The following is a 16,449-nucleotide window of genomic DNA, read 5'->3' as shown; positions in this document are numbered from 1 at the left end:
TTAAACCTAGGCAGAGGAAAATACTTGAGTATTTGAGAAATAGTCAGGCCCAGGTAATGCTGCTACAGGAGACGCATCTTATGGCAAATGAGAGTAAGGAGCTGTTTGGGATGTGTGGCTGGGTTCCAAATTATATTGCCTCAGATCAATTATTTTGTTCCAAGGGAGTTGCTATTCTGATCAGGACCGGTTCTGGGTAGAAATGGAAGAGTCGAGTACAGACAGCTCAGGTAGATGGGCCCATGTCCGGAAAAAATGGGCCGATATGGAGTTCCTATGTATCGGATATAATGGTCCTAGCGAGGATAATCCTCAATGTATCGTAGACTTAGAATTGAGCCTGGCAGCAGCTTCAGTTCCTGTAGTTGTAGGTGGTGATTTCAATGTCCTTTTAGACCCTGTGTTAGACCGGTCTACAAGAAGGGAGAATATTTATGTCCCCAGAATGAGGAATGCTTTGAAAAGCATGATAAGTGATTTTGACTTGGTCGATGTATGGAGGCATTTGAAGGGTAAGACAAAGGGGTATACGTACCAGAGTAAAAAACATCATCACTTTTCAAGACTCGATTATTCCCTGGCAGATAGAGCCTTTTCAGCAAATATTAAGCAGATTAAGCACCTCCCTGCCCAGATTTCACATACAAGCTTTGGGGCCATAACTTCCTAGGAGATTCACCTTAAGGCGCACACTGCTTTTAGAAGAGGGGGTAGAGACAGCTCTACGGAAATCAACGGCAGAATATTTTATTAATAACCTAGGTTCAGCTTCCCTGGGCACAGTTTGGGATGCCTTTAATGCATATATTCGGGGATCATTAAAAAACTTAAATTCATTAGAAACTAGGTACGGGATCATGGTTATCATTGTGAGTTGTCGCAACCCTGGCCCGGCAGTTAGATGTTTCATTTTTTCATTTTTAAAGTTCCTCACCAAAAACAAAGCTGATCCTCTATGTGACTCAAGCATTCATAGAAAGGCTTCAGGGCCTCTACTATCATTTGATTTTGTTTGGTAAGGGAGGAAATATCCAGTGTCTCTAGCATAGCTCCCCTTCTCAGGCCACCTTTTGCCCTGTTAGCACTTTCCTTTACAGGCTCTTTTCTGAATTTTTTAGGTAGAGAGCACTAAATCTTCATCTTGGGATCTATTTCAACCCCCTCCATCCCCTCTACCCTTTTCCCTCCTGTACCCTGTTGATGTCTAGCCTGACCAAGGAGAAGTGTAGGCACATTTGAGTCATTATTGCGACAGTTACCTTTAATGATCATGTTCACAACTGGCAGGAGAGATAATGGCAGACTAAGCTCAGTATCACTTATTAAAAAGTCCAGAGAGGCCAGATGAGAAGCTGAACATGTATATATTTTTTTGCCATGGCCTGTGCAGGTAAAAGCAGTGGGGCGGTGGGGTAGGGTTGGGGGGATTTGACAGACAGCCATGAGGGAAAATTAAATAAATAATGAATTTTTCCTCTTCGGTGTCTGACGAAGTCCCGTCTCCACCCGGCCCCACCGTTCTTACTTGCACGGGTGCACTGTTTTAAAAAAAAAAGTTTTTTTTAAACCATTTGTGTTTTGGGTGTTTATTATTTTTGTTCAAAATTTAAAAAAAAACAGGTACAAAACAAGGTGTGCAACAGGTGAGAAAACAATTAACAACAATGATTTACTATTGTTTCAAACATTTTAAAAATCACTTGCTCTCTGAGTATAAGCACAGTTGAGCACTTAGGGCAGAAAAGTGCAGCATTGGCAAACTCAGGCAAAGTAAGTGGCATCATTAAAACTTGGCCTTGTGCAGATGATGTTCCAGCCAGAGCACTCTCTGCACCTTGTTCGCTGCCTCCTCTTTCAAACAGTGTAGTTCTGCTCTAGCCAGCTGAGCACTGAGCATGGTCCTGAAATTTCTATATTTGGAGGAAGTACCACAAGAGTACTACCTCTCAGATCTAAGAAACAGTACTTTGCTGCAGATATTACAAGTTACCCTGCAAACGTTCACCTTTTTCTCCCCTTCAGGAATTGAAAAAGAAAATCCAATACAACACTTTCTTTCCTTTTCTTTGGTGGTTCCCCTTCTTCTTCCTTCATGTTGTCTTCCTCCTGCTGCAGATCAGAAGGGGATGCTATCTTCTCTTAAACACAAGAAAAAAAACACCAAAGAACCTTCAAAATGGTTGCTTTCTTTACAAATGACACTGTTCAGTACCACACCCAAATGAAAAACAAAATGGGTGGGATTTCTCTCTCTATATATGAAAGAAAACTCTTTTACCAATGAAATTCTTCTAATTTTATGTCACATGGGATGCACGAACCCCTCGCACCTCCAAGCAAATCCGTAAAAAAATTATTACATTTTAATTTGCATGTACTTTTCTTAAAAAAATATTCCCTTCTAAATTCTTATAAGTATATATATCCTAGTTTATTGTGAAGTAAAAACATCATTAAAAATACTTTTTAATTCTTTGAAAAATCGCTAAAAATGACAAACATAAATACATATATGTATATCTGTATTATTAGTGCCAAAACTGCATTGGAATCGCGAACCCAACATCTTTCCCAAACACGGTATGTGACACCATCGTGACTTTTCAAAATTGCACATTGCTGCTGGGGGATGAGGTCCTCTTCCCTCCTGAGAGCCTCAGGACTAAAGTGGGCTTCATCTCCCAAGCAGCAGTGCACCAGGAGGTGCGTTTGTAGAGTGGTGTAGAAAGGGGCGTGGCGTGCGACTACCTCTCAGCAATCCCACTGTGTGGGGCTTACTGGAGCTAACAGGTGGGCTAGTTGGCCCCTAAGGACCCTCAGCATCAAAGGGGACTTCATCTTCCAACCAAGAGCGTGCCAGGAGGCGCATTTGCAGAGTGGTGGAGAAAGAGGGCATGGCCTGCTATCAGAACTCAGCAATATATTTGGGAATTTGCATTTAAAAAACCTTTGAAATTCATAAAAAACCAAAGTTTACAGGGACGTTATAGTTAGCAAATAGAATTTTAAAAACCTTAGAAATTCACATCAACAAAAAAATGTTACAGACACTCTCGGATGGTGCCCGTAGGCGAATGCATTATTTTGTCCTTTTTTCCTTATCTATGCACCTTGGTCATTATTTATGTCTGTTGTTGCTTTTGACTACTCACTCATGATCAAAGCCCTGTTGGTGTTTAAATGCATTAAGTGTGTTGCCGAATAAACCTCACTTGGATTATCAACTTGTTTGGAGTGGGCATAACTTTATCCGTGATTTGGAGTTTCTGTATTGTTGGATGTATTTGGGCCCCACAACCTGTCAAGCGCTGCACTTGGGGGCCAAGAGATTTAGTAGTACTTTGATATATGTATATCTATATATACACATATACGCACAGATACACACACACACACACATATTTATACATATATATATATATATATGTAGGGTGGGTACCAAAGAGAACAATGCACTGCTTAGCATGCAAGAAGCTATATAGAGAGCAAAGGAGGCATTAGCACTAATTGATGTAGGTGAGAATCAGAGAAGTTGTAACTGAGTGAGTGCTCACGCACTTTCGTAGCTCTACCTAATATGAAAGATCACCACCGAACAGAGTTCAGGCCTATGGCCAGGTTGAAGATTTGTGTTACTAATAACACACGTGACAATAGCAGCTTAAATATAAGATACTATAATTTATCTGTGCAAACCCATTTGACAGCTTAAAGTATATTAAACAGTTTGTGTGTGTGAGAGAGAGATTTGGACCTGGCTGAATAAAGCTTAATGTGCATGCGTGCTGTTAAATGGAATTAAATTATCTTTATTAATCTGAAAATTGTCTTCATTTTATCAGGAAGTGGGAATGGTTCATGCTCGGTTAACCCTGGACTATGTGCATGACTTGGTCGATTACACAGTAATTGAGAATGACCTTCCATCTGGAGGAAGGGCTGAGAGAATAGAAAATCTGAAATAAGTCTGTAATACTTATGTACACCATACATTTGCCAACAGTGATACCTTTGCGAATAATGCAATCCTTTCATATTGCAGGTAAATAGGAGTATCCGGGGGCTACAAAACTGTTGTTATCTCTACTTACCAGCTCATTTCGGTCTGTTGTGTTTGTGAAACTACCAATTATGCACACTGAAGGAACGGGCTATACGCCATAAATTTGCACCACCATAGAGGTACTTTGCATTAGCATTTTCAACAACTGACCGGTGCACAAGGAGCATAATTGTACTGCACCCATATAATATTAGGAGTCTGGCCACATGGTGTATATTGAGGAACATTTCCATTAATTTTTTAGGTTAACAGTGTTACATTTATATTTGAGATTCAGGATTTAAAATGGAAGGCTTTTCAGATCGATTTGCTTTTTTTTGTTTTAATTTCTCGTTTAAAATTGCATGATCATATATTATAAGTGAAGACACATGGCCAGATTGATAAGGCCGATTGCCTCATTTATATCAAATGATACCTGGCAGAAATAAATGGTTTTACTACTGCCTAACTGTATGCAATGGCCATAGACAGTTATGCAGTAGTAAAGCCCATGCAAAGGATGGGAAATGAATGGTTCAAGGTGTGATTTGCTTTGATAGTTTATGAGCACCATCAAATTTGGGAGTTAGTTGGCATTCACAAGCTCCTATCTAACTTCTTCTCTTCTTGAAAATGGTGGAAGGTTTACTCAAGCACAGGTTTGGAATAGCCCCCTCAGATGCCTGGAAAGGGAACGGACGTCTTTAGTCTTCATGACGGTGAACGGCACAGGGGATTTTCCACAGAGTAAAATATTTTCTTCAAGGAGAAAAGGAAAAACTGCATGTGCACTTCAAGTTACTGTTGCCCAGTGCAAGCTTGTAGACTGTGGTTAACTCTGCCTTGGGTCAACAGCAGTTGTCACATGGCAATCCTGGTGGAATGCTTTGAAAGCTCTGGCTGACCAACTTTCCAGGTGAACTACTCAGAAAGTTTGTGAATTCCCTAATATTGAACATTTACACATGTGCATAGGAATATGTACATGACTGAAAAAATCACACATTTATTTTCATAAAGTATGCCCTTTAATGCAATGGTAGCAGTTATGTCAGCTATGGACCTGTGTTTTAATGACACAACTGTATATTATTAGTGAGGAATCACATTAAATTAATGAAAGGGGTTCTCTGGACAATTTCAGAGTCTACACTAGCCCATTGTTTTGTTTCTATATTCATATTTTTAGTTAACAAAAGGAGAAATAAAGAGAATCAAAGGCAGGTTATGTTATGTGTATTTGTACAGCTATGGACCTGTGTTTTAATGACACAACTGTATATTATTAGTGAGGAATCACATTATATTAATGAAAGGGGTTCTCTGGACAATTTCAGAGTCTACACTAGCCCATTGTTTTGTTTCTATATTCATATTTTTAGTTAACAAAAGGAGAAATAAAGAGAATCAAAGGCAGGTTATGTTATGTGTATTTGTACAGCTATGGACCTGTGTTTTAATGACACAACTGTATATTATTAGTGAGGAATCACATTATATTAATGAAAGGGGTTCTCTGGACAATTTCAGAGTCTACACTAGCCCATTGTTTTGTTTCTATATTCAAATTCAAATTCAAAAAGAACTTTATTCGGTTTTCGTGGAGAAAGCCATAAAAGTACAAATATACACAATAAAAGGAAGAACAAATTGTTAATAACATTAGAATCAGGATGCGTTAAAAAATTAATCTCTCACAGAGAGCACTATTCTGTCTTTAAGGTCCGTATTTGATGCAGCTCTATGTTTTTCATAAGTTCGTGCGATGCCCGAGGCATAGTTTTAGGTAGTGTGCGACAGATTTCGTTGCTAAGGGATTTTCCAAAAACTGCAGCGCCAGGTACGCTGGTCGGCATCTACGGATCTTCATGACTTTTAAAATGGGTATAATCCACCTTTTGCGAAATGGCGTGTAATATCTGCAAAAAAAGAGAACATGTATCGTGGACTGACTTGAAATAGAGTCACATGGACACGGTATCTTGTTAGGGGTCCATATATTCTGTATTGGAAATGATACCATGATATGAAAGAGATTAAACCTGAAGCGGGTGAGAAGAAACTTTTCATATTGCGTCAGGTCATACTGGAGGTACGGTTGAATGGATGGAATCAGTTGTATCATAAGGCAGTGTTGAACTGATGGCTTTCCTATTTCGGACATCAATCGCAGTTGAGTTAGATGAGACAGACATAGTTTTTTTAAGTCTTTCTTTGCTATGTCCGTTACTGACTGTGGTTCTTCAAAGAATCTCACGAGGCCGATATCCGCGAGGAAGGATTTTACGTAGTTTAGCCACTTTATCTTGTTCATACAGTCTAATTTCATACAGTCCTCGATGATTGCTCTTGTAAGGTGGCATTCATCTGTTGCCCATATTCTGCGCCACAGCATAATGGGTTGAATCTTGATCAGATCTGAAACGTAGTCCAGTCCAAGTTCCAGGTGACAGCCGAAAGTAGTTGTAGTTTTAGGGATTGCTAAAAGAAATTTTAAAAAGAGATTTTCAATTTTCTGTATTTGTTCAGCATTTGCTGTTCCCCAAACTCCTGCACCGAAAATGGCCGTGCTGATGCACTTTGCGTTATAGATTTTTAACATCTCCCTTATGGGTTTTTTTCCTAGACGGAGGGAGAATGCTTTTAAAGCACCAATTGTTCTTGTAAGAGACAGCTTGCGAGAAGTGATAGCTTGTTTCCAGTTAAACTCTTCGTCAATGAGGATGCCGAGGTATGAGTAAGTTTTAGTTCTTTCAAGAGGGATTTTATCCACAAGTATTGACTTTACTTTTTTCCTTTTAGTACCGGCGTGCATCACGAAGGTTTTTTTTATGTTGACTTTTAGATTGAGACTTGCCATAAAAGTACAGTAGTTGTTTAATGCTTTTTGTAACTGGATTGGGGTTCGCGCGAGGATTACCGCATCGTCTGCATATAACAATGCTGGGATCGGTCGCCGACCCACTTCTGGTATGTCTTGTACGCCCTGTAGCATAGCCGCTTCGAGTCCATTAGTATAGAGCGTAAATAGGAAGGGGGCCAGTACACACCCTTGCCTGACCCCCTTCTCTACTGGGAAGCTGTCTGTGAGTTGGCCCTCCAATCCATATCGGACCTTTCCTGTGGCTCCGGAGTATAACTCACGTAGGAAGTCTATAATGGCAGGCTCGATCCCCATTTGCAGCATTATTTGCCAAAGTTTTGAATGTTCTACACAGTCAAACGCTGCCGTAAGGTCAACGTAGACCATATGTAGAGTTGATTGTTTTGCCAAGGTGTATTTTCCAGCCAATAGCGTTAAATTCAGAACTTGGTCCACTGTGCTTAGTCCTGACCTAAACCCATACTGAAGATCTGATAATGCCCCATGTTCTAATGTCCACTCCTGGAGACGGTCTAGTAGTATCCTCCCTGCCATCTTTCCGACCGAATCCAGGAGGGAAATGGGGCGGTAGCAAGTTGGAGAGTCTCTATTACCTTTCTTAAATATGGGGACCAGGATCGATGTAGACCAAGAGTTTGGAAGGCTGATTTCTTTGGCTGCGTTCAAGACCTTGGTTAAAAGAGGGGACCAGAGATCAGGGAGTGATTTGAAGAGGTCCATTGGAACTGAGTCCGGTCCTGGAGCTTTACCATTTTTTGCACACGTTATTGCTTTTGTTACTTCGTTCATAGTGAAGTGAATTTCTATCGGGTAAATCACCGGAGGGAGGAGCTGGGAAGTAGGGACCGAGTCTCCCGATTTATCCTTGCTGAAGACCCCTGAGAAATGTTGCACCCAGTCCTCAGCGTTTATTGCAACATCCAGCGAAGGACCGTCATTGTTTCCATTTAAGAATGGCGATTTTACAATTTTCCAGAAGGCTACATTGTCCTTTTGTGTACTGCTATTTAAAAGTTGAACCCAGAGATTACTCTGTATCTCTATTTTTCTCTGCCTGAGTGAGAACTTATATGCTTTCCTTAAATGCACAATCTCTTCTCTGTTACGATCTTTCATTGCTAAGGCTTTCTTTAATGCTGAGTAGGTTTTAGTGCACTGAGTGTTAAACCATCCTTTTCTTAGAATGTTGTTTTTTTTCCTGGGTTTAGTTAGTTCTGTACCGATGGTTTTCACTATCTCGTTGTAATTAGTCAAAATTTCCGTTGGAGTGGCCTGAAGATTTAGACAATTGTCAATATGAGTCCTGCATTTTTTGATTATACTTGTGCAGGTAGAGACTTGGTCTAGGTTGGCCCATTTGAGGGTAAAGCCGTTCAGTCTGTTTAATGTGAGGTTTTCTTGTTGTAAGAGGTCAGTGTGAACCTTAGTTGGCATTTTGTGATGGTTAGGCTCTAAGTAGATTAGTCTGAGTGGGTGGTGATCACTAAGTGCATTATTATCGACTGCAAAATGCTTTATGTTTGTAGCACTATTAATGGAGATTAGGATGAAATCGATTAATGTCTGGGCGCCTCTTCCATGGAACGTTGGTTTAAATTGAATGGTTGGCGTCATTAGTAGATTTGCAAACCCTATATCTAACTCAGACATGATAGCCTGCATGATGTTTCCTTCCTCTGTATGGGAAAAATGGGTAATAGGGTTGTCTTGTTCATCAGTAATCCCACACGTTGGGACGTCGCTTTTGCTACAAATGTGAAGATTGAAATCTCCGCCCCAAATTATGGAGTGGGAGACCTTGGCGTGTTTGATTTTTAATTCACTAGTTGCATCACTAATTTCACTTAGAGCTTTGGCAAATTCCAGCAGGGTCATATTGTTGTAGAAATTTATTATGGTATAGATGACTTGTTGTGATAACTTTATATCAATAATCTGATAGTTCTGATGGAGTACTATTAGCGTTAAGTCCTGACAAGGCCAAAGATTAGAAATGTATGTGATTAAGCCCCCTTTACTTCTCCCAGAGAGTGATTTTGTTGCTTGGGAAAAGTAGGTTCTGAATCCCACCAGATGAATTGGATCGTTCAGCCATGTCTCCTGGAGGCAGACTAAGTCATTTGTGTGAACCAGATCTAAAAAGGTTTTTTCTAGATACTTGGTTGCCAAACCCGCCACATTCCAGAATAGCATTTTCCTCCCATTTTCTGTATTCGATATGGCGGGTTGAGACTGCAGATCAAGTTGTGCTACTTCTAGGATCGAATTTGGATGATCTGTGTTCAAAATTTCCTCGACTGCTATGTCCGTGGAGGAGTGAAGCGTGGGCTGCGGTCTAAGGACAGATTTACTTTGATGGAGACGATCATTGGTCTGATTATTTTCAGTTTGAGTTGTAATTTCTAAGGTAGGATCATCTTTTTTGTATTGTTGCGGGCTGTAAACCTTGTCAGACGACTTACTCTTCGATTTGGTTAGTGAGGGGGAGAATTGAAGTCTGAGACTGTGAAAAGAATTTGATGTGACACGGTGTGATAGTGGTCAGTCGACCATGTCCAAACAGCTGTAATGATTGAAGGTTGGGATTCCGGTCCAGGGTTCCCTGTGCTGATGTTGGTACGTCCTTCTTCCGTAGTTGTTCCAACCACCTTGTTCTCTATGGTCATATGCCCATTCTCCCTGCGGCTGGAACCTTTGGTGATTGCCGTGCCCTCTGTCACCATGATTCCAGTTTCTTGGACCTTGGTCGGGTTGGCTCCATGACCAGTTTGATGGCCAACTAGGGTCCTCGTAACGGTTAGTTTGTCGAGGATAGAAGAACGATAAGCGTTTGACATTAATACCATCGTTCTCTTCTGGGCTGTCCCACGAACAGACGTAGTCCACTGCTCGTGGATTTTCGAAGTTAACTATTATACAGTCACCGTGAATTGTCTTTGGCTGGTGACCTATCCAAGACACCCTTCTGACTGTGGTGATTCTAGTGATGTTGTTTGGGTGGTTGGGCCTGTTGATGTTTAGCCAGTAGCGTGCTTTGTTTAGTAAGGACCAGGTAGGTTCATCTGTGTCTTTACTTAGTTCTGGGACTCCTGTTAATATAGCAACAAAGGGTGCAGCTTCCGGCGGGAGATTTACTACTTTGGACCATCTTTTATTTGTTCGCTCTGATTCGGTATTTGTTCTCTGCGGTAGATCTTGTCGAGGAGTATTTGATGCAGGTGGAATAGTGAGGGTAGTTGCTGGTGCTATTTTTTCCAAAATCTGATTTGAAGGTGGTTCATTTTGTGAGACTGTAGTCGTTTTTGCCTTTTCCTGGTTAGGCTTGGGTTTCGAGGGAACAGTTTGTTTGTTTAATGTTCCTTTGCGTTCGCTTATATTTGTGTTTGTGTTGGTGTTAATTGTGGGTTTAATAGTAGCAGGATTGTTCGCTCCCTGTTTCTGAGTATTGGTGACATTCGTTTTGCTAGGATTAATGGTGAGATCTGATAGGGTTAGAGGGTCTTTTTTCTTTGAGTTGGAAGTTGTATTTACTGTGGCTAGCAATATAGCGATTTGCTTTTCTATTATTTCAAGGCTTTTTTGTATGGGATGAAGCTGATGTTTAATTATTCCCGATATTTCTTTCAGTAAGAAAGATTCTGCCTTTAGATTACTTGTGGTTTTTGTTGGATTTTGAGCCGACTTGTCTTGTCGAAATTGTTTTGTATTAGATCTGTTCGGGTAGTCTTCAATTATGAGTGCGTCAGACGTAAAATTATTAGGGTGATGTATATTGAGAGGATTCTGTAAGTTTAAAACCTTTGAGGATGGTTCAGAGTCAGGGATGATGAGAGTTGTAGTTGATGAACTCGAAGAGCATAATCCGGGTGGGATCTGCGTTTTGGGAATAGCTCCTTCCCTGATGCCTCTGGGGTCAGATTGTATTGGCTCCGTTTGTGTTGAATCAGTTTGTGTTGGTTGTATTATGGCAAAAATATCAGGAGTCTGTTCGAGGTCCTGAGAGGACTGTGAATTGGACAATTGCGAGGCTACTGAGAGGTCAACTGTGTTAGGTAGTGCATGTATTTCAACATTTGTCTCAGAGGTTGCCTTATTCTGTAAAGCAGCGTTTGGAGTTTGAGCCTGTGCCAAGACACCCATGGATGAACGTCGTGCTTGATCGAGTTCAAAAGAGACACGACGGTCAATCATTAGCACTGTTTGGTCAATGGTTTCATTTACTTTATGTAGAAACTGTTCAATGGGGCCAACTGTGGTCACCATATTTTTCTTTAAGGTTTTGCTTCTTGAGCCTCTTGTTGACATAGTGTGTCTGTTGGCCAAGTAAAATGGAGTATCTGACTTTCCACTGCGTTATGCTTCGTGAGTTAATGTTATGCACTCAGTAGGAATATTTAGTAATATTACGCAAGTGGTTTACCTTACAGATGTCAGGGGGGTGCGGCCGGTCCGGTCTCCTCCGGTCTGTGACGGGCTAGGACGGGCCCACCCTTGGCCCAGGCTTCGCCCAGCGTCCCGCTCGCGTCCCGCGAGACGGGTTTGATGGTAATTTAAAGCGCCGCCTGGCGCACGGTGACGTCGCTGTACCTTGCAAGGGCTTCTGGTTCTTGCAGTGAAGCCCCTCGCCGGTCTCCTCCTGGCGCCCCCGCTCTTGGTGGTATTACGAGCGTCCGGGCAGCTGGAGACTGGCGGGCAGGTGCAGTCGTTCTGAAGGGTGCAGATAGCGGGATTCCTAGTCACAGAGACAGCGTGACAGCAGCTGGGGGCAGCAAAGCAGTTCCACACGGGATCGCCCACTCGATAGGTTTGATGGTAATTTAAAGCGCCGCCTGGCGCACGGTGACGTCGCTGTACCTTGCAAGGGCTTCTGGTTCTTGCAGTGAAGCCCCTCGCCGGTCTCCTCCTGGCGCCCCCGCTCTTGGTGGTATTACGAGCGTCCGGGCAGCTGGAGACTGGCGGGCAGGTGCAGTCGTTCTGAAGGGTGCAGATAGCGGGATTCCTAGTCACAGAGACAGCGTGACAGCAGCTGGGGGCAGCAAAGCAGTTCCACACGGGATCGCCCACTCAATAGGTTTGATGGTAATTTAAAGCGCCGCCTGGCGCACGGTGACGTCGCTGTACCTTGCAAGGGCTTCTGGTTCTTGCAGTGAAGCCCCTCGCCGGTCTCCTCCTGGCGCCCCCGCTCTTGGTGGTATTACGAGCGTCCGGGCAGCTGGAGACTGGCGGGCAGGTGCAGTCGTTCTGAAGGGTGCAGATAGCGGGATTCCTAGTCACAGAGACAGCGTGACAGCAGCTGGGGGCAGCAAAGCAGTTCCACACGGGATCGCCCACTCGATAGGTTTGATGGTAATTTAAAGCGCCGCCTGGCGCACGGTGACGTCGCTGTACCTTGCAAGGGCTTCTGGTTCTTGCAGTGAAGCCCCTCGCCGGTCTCCTCCTGGCGCCCCCGCTCTTGGTGGTATTACGAGCGTCCGGGCAGCTGGAGACTGGCGGGCAGGTGCAGTCGTTCTGAAGGGTGCAGATAGCGGGATTCCTAGTCACAGAGACAGCGTGACAGCAGCTGGGGGCAGCAAAGCAGTTCCACACGGGATCGCCCACTCGATAGGTTTGATGGTAATTTAAAGCGCCGCCTGGCGCACGGTGACGTCGCTGTACCTTGCAAGGGCTTCTGGTTCTTGCAGTGAAGCCCCTCGCCGGTCTCCTCCTGGCGCCCCCGCTCTTGGTGGTATTACGAGCGTCCGGGCAGCTGGAGACTGGCGGGCAGGTGCAGTCGTTCTGAAGGGTGCAGATAGCGGGATTCCTAGTCACAGAGACAGCGTGACAGCAGCTGGGGGCAGCAAAGCAGTTCCACAGGAGAAATAAAGAGAATCAAAGGCAGGTTATGTTATGTGTATTTGTACAGCTATGGACCTGTGTTTTAATGACACAACTGTATATTATTAGTGAGGAATCACATTATATTAATGAAAGGGGTTCTCTGGACAATTTCAGAGTCTACACTAGCCCATTGTTTTGTTTCTATATTCATAATTTTAGTTAACAAAAGGAGAAATAAAGAGAATCAAAGGCAGGTTATGTTATGTGTATTTGTAAAGCGTACTATCACCTGCGAGGTTATGCTGGTGCTGACCAGGCGTGTGTGCCTAGCCCTTCGTATGGTAGATTTGTTGATGGACAAGCCAGCTCTACAGCTTCTTGCGGAATATAAGAAGAGTGGTTCTGTGTATGCATGGGATGAGTAGGTATGCTGCAGATCGCAGGTGTCTGGTTGGTTGGTGGAAGGACAAGCAGCTTTTCAGGTAGGTGGAGCGTAAGTTGTGTAGTGCCTTGAATGTGTGTGTGAGAAGTTTGAAATGAGCACGTTTGTGATTAGGGAGACAGCAGATGCCCCTAAGGTTTGGTGTGATGTAAGTTCTGTGTGGGAGGTTAAGAATGAGTCTGGCTGCAGATTTCCGGATGGTGTGTATTCTTCTAGTGAGTTGCCCTGAAATCTTGTAGGGGGTGTTACTGTAGTTCAATATGCTGGTGACTAGGGCATGAGTCACAGATTTTCTTGAGTTTCTATTGCGTCATTTGAGTATCTTCCTCAGGATCTGCAGGATGCAGTGAAAGCTCTGGCTTGGGCAGTCATGTTGTTTGCTGTTGATTATTATTCTGGGGTTCCTGGCATGGGTGCTGGCCCAGGTTTGGCCTACTACCAGTGGAGACCCATGGGGTGGTGTTCTTGATGAAGATCATTACTTCTGTCTTGTTGGTTATGAGTTTGAGACAGTTGGCTTTCATTCAGTTAGGGACTTCAGGCATGCTAGTTGAGAACTTGGTTCTTGTGTTTCTTGTGTTGGGGGTCTTATCTGATAAGGAGAGTATGAGTTGGTTGTCATTTACATAGGAGAGGATATTGATGTGTGCATTTATGACATTGACTAGAAGGATTATACATACATTGAAAAGGGTTGGAAGTGTAATGAACCATGAGGAACTCCACAGATGCGTTTGCGGGCAACCAAGGAGTAAGATGCTAAGCTGACAGTTTGTGTTTTATCCGTTATGAAGAAGCTGCTCCAGCAGAGAGCAGGTCCTTGGATGCCAATTGCATGCAGGCATGATGAGGATGGGGTGTGAAACCATGTCAAATGCTGCTGAGAGGTACAGGAGAATAAGGGCTGCCATGTCAAGGATCATGAAAATATCATCTGTGGTGGTGATGCGTGCTGTTTCTGTATTGTGATTGGGTTTGAATTTCAGACTGCGTGGCATTGAAGAGTTGGTGGTTGCTAAGGTAATAGGTGAGAGCTTTGCCGGGCATGGTAGGAGAAAGATGGGTCTCTAGTTGGAAAGCGTGGCTGGGTCATTGAATGGCTTCTTATGCAGTGGCATGAAGATGGCATGTTTTCAAGTGTCAAGAATGTGGCTGAGTCGATAGAGGTGTTGAGGATGGGTGTTAGTGCTTTGCTAAGTGGTAGCATTGCTTTGGTGAAGGCGAGGTGGGAGCAAGGGTCGGATGGAGCCTCAAGTGGATGGTTCTCAAGATAGCAGCCATTTTCATGGTGGTGATAGAGGGTCATGCGATCAGGATTAGTTCTTCCAAGAGCTTCTTTCACAAGTCTTGTGAAGGGGTGGTGTTGATGGAGGAGACAGGAGGCACATTGAAATCTTGGATGATGGCCAAGATTTCTTAGCTACTGTTAGTGTGGCTTTGATGCGATCCACAAGAGCTGTGCATTTGGTATTCCATATCTGCTGATGATAGTGTCTTAGAACAAATTTGAAGATGTCTTTATCTATGGTGTCTTGACTTGTTCTCCATTTGGTGTTCCGGTTGCTTGCAGTGACGTTTTGTCAATCACAGTTTCTCAGTGTGTCAACTGGCCTATGATCAGGCTCTTGCTTTTGAGTTGTGTTTGAGGAGAGGCAAGGTGCTGGCTCTTGAGGTTCTTGATTGCATTTAGTAAGTTGCTGCTTTGCTTGGGCCATTGTGAGGAGAGGGCAGAAGCCCATTCCTCTTCTGTGCTCCTTTTCCAGTTGTGGCGGGCGGGTCCAATGGTGATAGGGCTGTGTGATGTGGCATGAGTATGCTGAAACTGACATGGGAGGGGTCTGCCTAGGTCATTGTTCCAGGGTTCAACTGTGCGGTTGCTGATTGAGGGACAAATCGGGTTTAATAGGTGTCCGGCGGTGTGGGTGGGTTTTTTAACTTGCTGGGTGAGGCCAAGTGTCGTGAGGTTTTCTAGAAGGGCTGTAAAGTTTGGCTCAAAGCAGTCTTACATGTAGAAGTTAAGTCTCAGAGGAGGTTGAAGATGCCGGCGTTAATGATGAAGAGTATGATAAAGTCTGTGATGTCACTGGTGAAACTGGTGTGGGTTCCTGGTGGTCTGTATGTGAGGGGTTCGCCCAGGGAGAAGTTGGCTGTGATGCGTATCTTGAACATAAGGTGTTCCATGTAGCTGCTGGGGGTATCTGTGTAAGTGGTGCAGCTGAAGGTATCTTTGAATATGATGGTGATTCCACCTCTAGGATTGTGCTGACAGGTTAACACAGCAATCTTGAAGCCAACGGGGATGGCTGTGGCGATGTCCTGTGCTGAGATTGGGTTAACACTGTTTCTATGAGGAAGAGCAGGTCTGGAGCGTGGTTGTGAAGCAGGTCCCATATCTCTGTGATGTGTTTGGTAAAGTAAGGCTGTATGTTGTTTTAGTAATCAGGAATAGTTCAATGTGAGTTTTAAGTAACACATATTTAAAACCCTATATTTGTTAGATTCAGTCTAATTTGCTCCTGTCTTCTATTAAACATATTAGTTTCACAAAACACAAATCGTCTGCACTTTGGAGGCAAAAGCAATCCACCAGAAGATCATTTGCTTTTCTCTTTGACTCTTTGTCTGCTCTGGGTAAGCCCCTGTTTTCTATCTAAGGACATTGAACTTGCCCTCATAGTGGCCCCTTGATAACTGCAGTGTTTTTTAAGGTTTGGAGAAGAAAAGCAATGAGCCACTAATGAATGAGATTGACATGTATGTAAATTATGGATCTGTTTGCCCAGTTGCATTTTGTCCCACCATAATTGATTGCAATTTAGAATTGGCTTGAAATGCTTATGCTGACCAGTTCCCCTTTAACTGAGTATACAGGAAACCAAAATAACAAAGTGGCACTGGAATCCTATTTTTGTAGTTTACCACATGTGTAGATACACAACAAGTCTGCATTAATTCATCCTAATTACCAATACCAATATGATAGCATTAGAAAAGGCATTTTGCCATGAAGTTGGATGTTTCAAATGCACTAATTCATATAAGGAACATCTGTCAGATTGGTCAGGCAATGGTACCGATTTAAAGTTTTCTCTATCTTTTATACACTTTTACATACCAGGATAAAACATTTTCTACATTGCAGTCTAGTGTTCATCCTTAGAATCTCTGTGGCACTAATAAAATCAGTGCAGCACATTCTTGTCAGTGTTTGATCCCTGAGGAATTAAATCTAGTCATGACCAAGCTGCCTTCTGCCAGCCT

Source organism: Lissotriton vulgaris, chromosome 2_1, assembly GCF_964263255.1.
Source record: "Lissotriton vulgaris chromosome 2_1, aLisVul1.2, whole genome shotgun sequence".
Taxonomy (NCBI): Eukaryota; Metazoa; Chordata; class Amphibia; order Caudata; family Salamandridae; genus Lissotriton; species Lissotriton vulgaris.
This window is presented reverse-complemented; position numbering follows the sequence as displayed.